This window comes from Lepidochelys kempii, chromosome 5, assembly GCF_965140285.1.
Source record: "Lepidochelys kempii isolate rLepKem1 chromosome 5, rLepKem1.hap1, whole genome shotgun sequence".
NCBI classification, from domain to species: Eukaryota; Metazoa; Chordata; order Testudines; family Cheloniidae; genus Lepidochelys; species Lepidochelys kempii.
The window spans coordinates 77,967,518-77,973,838 of record NC_136384.1 but is presented as its reverse complement, the minus strand read 5'-3'; positions in this window follow the sequence as shown (position 1 = coordinate 77,973,838).

The window sequence follows — 6,321 nt, the reverse complement described above, 5'->3', positions numbered from 1 at the left end:
GGAGGGAACAGAACTCTCCCCGCTCTGCAAATACTCCATAATCACTGACCTACATTAGGTGAGGATGTGTAGGATGCAGGAGGAGCTGCCGCTGGAATACCTGCCCACCCCCACAAGTTGTGATATAGTTATAACATGAATGATGTCAGTGTGTGGTAGGAGATGTAGATGGATACCCTTAAATTACAGGATCAGTCAGCAGTGCATGTCTCATGCCTTGAACTTCCTGGGCACACACCTTCTTCAGTACTGCTAGTACAGCTTTTTACCCCTCTAATCTTCTCCACAGGACAGTTGCCTGTAAATATTGGGCAATCGTGGCTGTTTTTCTCACCTCTGTCTTGAGGGCCCTGCAGATCTCTTCAGAACCCACTGACTGAGTATGCCTCTGTGACCGGGGTTCCTAGTGAGGAGCCAGCTATGGTCACTCAATTAGGGTGAACTGCAAAGAATGGGGCAGACAATCCCCATAAAACTGATGGATATTCCAATACTTAGATTTACCACGCCAGCATGAAACAGCTTCCTTATTACCTTACTGGTTACTCAGAAGTCCAAACAACACAGTTCCCCTTAGGCTTCCATCCAGGTACCCACGTCAAATATGATGAAAATTTCTGTAAATCTTATTTAATCATATGAAAGAAAAGGTTCTACCAATCCCAGAGGATCAGACACATTACCTTCCAGGTTAATGAATGTTTCAGATCTTATCCAAATACATGCTACAACCAATTCTTATTAACTAAACTAAAATTTATTAAAAAACAAAAGAGAGAAAGAGTATGGTTAAACGATCAATATACATACAGACATGAGTTTGATTCATTGAGGTTCAGATTCATAGGAGAGATGGTGAGCTTTGTAGTTGTAAAGAGTTCTTTCAGAAATAGTTTATGGGTTATAGTCCAATGTCCAAATCTCATATTCAGGGCGTACCAGCATAACTGGGACCTCAGTCTTGTGACTCAAACTTCCCCTGATGAAGCCTAAGGAGATCTGAGATGACAGAATCAGGATCCAAGGATCTTTAATACAATTTCATGTCTTTTGACAAGCTGCAGTTCTGCAAGGAACAAAAGGTAATTAGGATGACTTTGAAGGAGTCCATCACCGGTACTTAGCTATATGAATTAACGGAATTTGCTTGTTACGCCACCATTCACAGTACATTTCAAAGAGAGATGAATACCGAGATATCCCGTGTTACATTTCATTTAAATGCTAGGATATTTTTTTGACCTCTGAATTATCAGAATACAGCATAGACAGGGACTGTTGATTACATTGTGGACCCTACTCATACATATGTAAATACACAAAAACACAAACATTGTCTCCCCACATGTCTTTTAAGGGTTATTTATTTTGCAGAATGTTTAACCCCTTCTAGCCATGTGTCACAGCCTCTGACATCTTGGTTTGACAAAACACTAAACTTTTATTTAACCTGAGTAAACAAACATAACCATAAGCATTCAATATTTTGCCAAATAGTTGAATTTTTCCTTGGAAAATAAACCTATTTCTGCAGGAAAAATCCCTATCACAGCATATGCACATGATAATAGTGCTGAGGGCTTATACATGACTGCTATAGTCATTTCATAACTTTCTTAATAAAAAACCAACCCTCAGTTTTTGAAAATTTGCAAATAATGCCTAATAGACACCATTTATTTAAGATATTGGCAAGAACAATGTTTTGTGTTCTGCTAAGCAACAGAGATCTGTTGCAAACAAACCCTAGCACCAGAGCTGTGTTGAAATTATCAGTGATGCAGGTATGCTGCTAACAAGGAAGTAAAGAAAATAATGAAGTAGGATTTTACATTATTTCCCTCTCTTGCTGCACACCCTGTGTGTGAGATCACCAAACCAATTAGAATAGGAATTAGAAATGACCAGTTAGAATACCAACTGCCAAACCAATTACCAATTAAAATATTACTTACCAAGTACACTACCAATTTACTAGCCAGAATACCAATTTTAAAACCAGTTATCAATTTATAATATAAAATAAAAATTAAACGTAAGTCAAAGTATTCAACTATTATGTCATAATATTGGTCTAACCCCATTTGGAATTTTATGTTATGTTATAAATTATAATGTAATATAACATAAAAGCTGAGTCGATAAAGTTGAAACAGTGATTTTTACCTTATCACAACTAAACATTTTGAAAAGGTAAAAATGAAATGCCATTTTCCAAAACAAAACTTTTGAACTTGTACCACGGGAAATTTTGATTTTTTTCTGTTCTCATTTTGGAATGAAAAAATCAAAATGCCTGCATTTCCCATGAAACTGGAATTCCAGGTTCCAGCCAGCTTTAGCAGCAAGCATCGGATACCCACCTTTGTTACTCCCCTACACCCACCCTTATGGCTCAAGATTCTATTACCTCTTCTGGGATGCGCTCTGTGACTTCCTGTTAAAACAGTTTAAAAGCCTCATTTCCCATATTGTAAACAAATTTTTCTGTGGTGATAGAAGGAATCGAGTTTACATTTTTTGTTTTTTAATTGAAAACTGTGTGGAACAGTGAGAATGCCAATGAAAGCTGAGGGCACCCAGCACTTTGCAGAATCATATCCCTGGAGAGTTAAAACCCAAAGAAGGACTTCTATATTTTCTTTTAGGTCCCAGGGCAGCCACTGCAAATAGCCTTTTTCTGATGGTAAAGGGGCATCAAGGCATGAATCCATTCTTTTATTCATGTCATAGACTTTTTCCTCCAATAATGCATAATACAGTTTTAGCTACTGATAAGGCAATGCCAGTAATTGTAATTGTAGATCCAACTCTATAAGAGCTATTTATTATAATTGGATAAAAGTAGTTGGCAACATTGATACTGCAAACCCATTGATAAAGAAAAGGCTTACACATATCTACAGCATCTATAATGTCCAGCCATCACAACTCAGAACTTTGGAATTCAGCAGCTCAAAACAACTTTCATGAAGTCATCATTCTCAGTTTTACATGTGATAGGTATCACTGTTCTTTGCATCTATTTTATACATTTTTTTCTGGGATCAAAAACATACTGTGAATACTGTAAAAGGACCATTCTATGTTTCAAATGCTTATATATTTCTCATCACATATTGTGGACCAAGGTATCAGGGAATGTACCATGTTCTCAAATTGCTTTCCCACTTGACCTTACACTTATTATACAAGACACTCTGATGACTCATAATAAATTGGTATAAGATTGACATTTTCTTTTTATCCAAGTAGATCAACAAATCATTCTAATATTAAAATCTCAGTCAACTAATGGAGCAGAATTAGTAATTTACATTAACTAATGCCTGTAATGTAAATGTCTAGAAATTAGTCCTAGGAATATAAGTGGAGCCCAGCCCATCAGGATAATTAATGTCTTATTATATACATTTTGAAAGATCATACTCCCCATTTGTTCCCATGCTTGCTATAGAGGCACCCTGAAGAGCCTCCAACAATCATGGGTTCCGGATTAAAGTCCAGTGTGGCTATTTTACAGATTTTGTTTAAGAATTAGGTCCAGATGGTAAATGAATTAGAAATGACACTGTCTTATAATTTCCTTAAGTTTAACTTTTATTAACATGTTGAAGACACTTTCAGGATCATAACATTTAAGAATCTCCTGATCCAAATTAAAGAGGAAATTCCTGTCCTCTGTAACCAAGAGACTAGAAATTGCATTTGTGAAACTCACTTGCACAAATTTGAAGCATACAATGCAAGGCTACCTCTGTCTGATGGCATGATAAGTTCATCAGTGTTTTATAGCTGTAGAAAAGTTACTGCAAAACTAACCTGTTTAATTAGTTACTTTTTCAAATCAAAATTATATTACAGCAAATGTTATGATAAACATTTTTATTAGAGTATTTTTTTAAAAAAAGTTTGTAGTTAACATCATACGTCATTTACTGTGTTTGTTATTTCTGATGATCAAACAGGGATTGTTATATTTTCTAGCATGGAGAATCATGAATTTTTTTCTGTGTTCATCAATGTATAGTTATCATCACTCTCCTGAGCGCCTCCAGGCATCTGCGCTATGTTTGCTACTGCTGGAGTAGAGACAACATCCATGTTTTGCATTCAGATAACTCGAGTGATGGTCAACAGTATAAACCCTAATATAGAAAGTATGTTTTCAGCTGAAACTATGAAGTGCAAATGAAGTTAAGCACATGATTAAGTGTTTGCAGGACTGAGACCTTATTTATTTCTGGTTGGCAAGGGGGCAATGAAGGGGGTCTTTTTCTTTGTTTTAAGGGTCCGAGACATTCATCAATAAATTATTTGTATGTATGCAGGACAAAACTGGTCACAATAAACTGACTTTATGAATATGTTTATAGTCATCATACCTGATAACAATTATATCTCAGTTGCCATGTTTTGAGTCTTGCAGAATTTGGAGTGGGAGCTGGTCTGAAGGATGACTTGGAAGAAAACAAAAGGAACAAAAAAGCTAGGCTCATGGAACAATCTTAAAAAGGAGCAAGGACAGGGGAAGGAGAGAGGTCTTCAATTACTAGGACTTCCTTATTTTTACAACTTGTTATTATTTACTCATGGAGGAAGGCATATTGTGAATACACAAAGAAAGATATTTTGTGATGTACTATTCTTGGTTTCTTGTTTGCTTTACCTCCGATTTAAAAATATTCATAATTTGCTCTCCCCTTCAGCAATGTATCTATTATGTATTGAACAGCATTACTGAGCTCAATTGTGTTTAATACAATGATGTTTGGATGGCTGAAGATTTAGGAGTTTGACTTTTCTTGCCATAAAATACAAACCTATACTATAAGCTTGTAACCTCGAAAGCAATAGCTGTAGGAATTTTCTTTTGCTTCCGCTGCCTTATATATGTAACCCTTCTGCCAGGTGGAGTCAGCAGCAACAAGGGCCAGGTTCAGTATCTAGGGGTTCCTTTTCAACAAATCAACACAAGACCGTCTCAAGCCCCCACCCAGTGACCTGGGACAATTACACACCACCCCCTGGCTGCCTGTAAGGGGCAATACTTCCCCTCTCACAAGCACAGAGTGTGAATCTAGCAAAACCTTTTAATAAAAGGAGGGAATTAACTCGGCATTAATTTGGGAAAACACCACAACTAGGGTTCATAAACACAAAGCATGAGCAAAAGATCCACCCCCAAGTAAGTTGGGCAGTGTCCTTTCCCCCTCAGGGCCTTAAGTCCAGCAACCCAAAAGTCTCTTTAACGTGCCCCCTCCCCCGCACCCCACTCACAGTTGCTGCCCTTGGCCAGTGCAGCCACAGAATTCAAAGGTTCAGCTGCAGAGTTCACCTCCCACCCTGTGCGGAAGGCAGGGGCACTCACTCATCACCCCAATGGCCGATTGCCACGCCTCTGTGGGGCTCTGCTCTGGCCCTCTCCTCCAGCCTCCCTGCTGGCCACTTGCTGCACCTCTCTGCCAGCCTCCCAGCTGGCCATTCGCCAAGATGTCTTTATGCCCCCCCCCAAACTTAACACAGCTCTCAGTGATTTCAGCTGTTAGTGGGAGAGCCTCACTGCTGGTGCACAATGGGCAGTCTCTTGCAATAGAGACACTGTCCCAAAGTGGGTCTAATACTTAGACCTAGGTATCAGGTTTCAGAGTAGCAGTCGTGTTAGTCTGTATTCGCAAAAAGAAAAGGAGGACTTGTGGCACCTTAGAGACTAACCAATTTATTTGAGCATAAGCTTTCATAAGCTACAGCTCTCTTCATCAGATGCACTAAGTATCAGTGATTTCAGCTCTTCAGCATGTAACAAGACTCTCAATTGAGTCTAAATTAGCTCTTTTATTATACCATGGAGAGAGGAAGGGTCAAATGGTGTCTTTAACCATAAACAGGGCCCATACCACCAAGTACAAGTAACTGTCCCCAACCTCTCTCAACTCATTGATCTTTGGAACCCATGTCCCCTAGCGAGTGCCGTTTAGTTGAGTGTGAGTCCTTCCATTGGAGTATGCCAGGTACAGTTCTGCTGCCCTTGGTTCACACAACAAGGATAATAACCCGTTTTTACTCCTGCCGCAATAACAAGGAGACTGGGGATCCAACACCAGCCACAAGTGATCGTTTGGCCAAGCAATACCACTATGCTGAGCAACTAGGCAGAGTGGGTGTGTCCATGAAAACGAGATCAGCTTCTGAAGTCTTTTTCCACAGCTCACCACTAGATGTCAGGGGAGAGCTCATTCAGACTCCGCTTATATATGTATACACCCCTACTGCTTTATCCTGCAGATTGGCACATAGATACTATTGCAACAGGTGCATTTG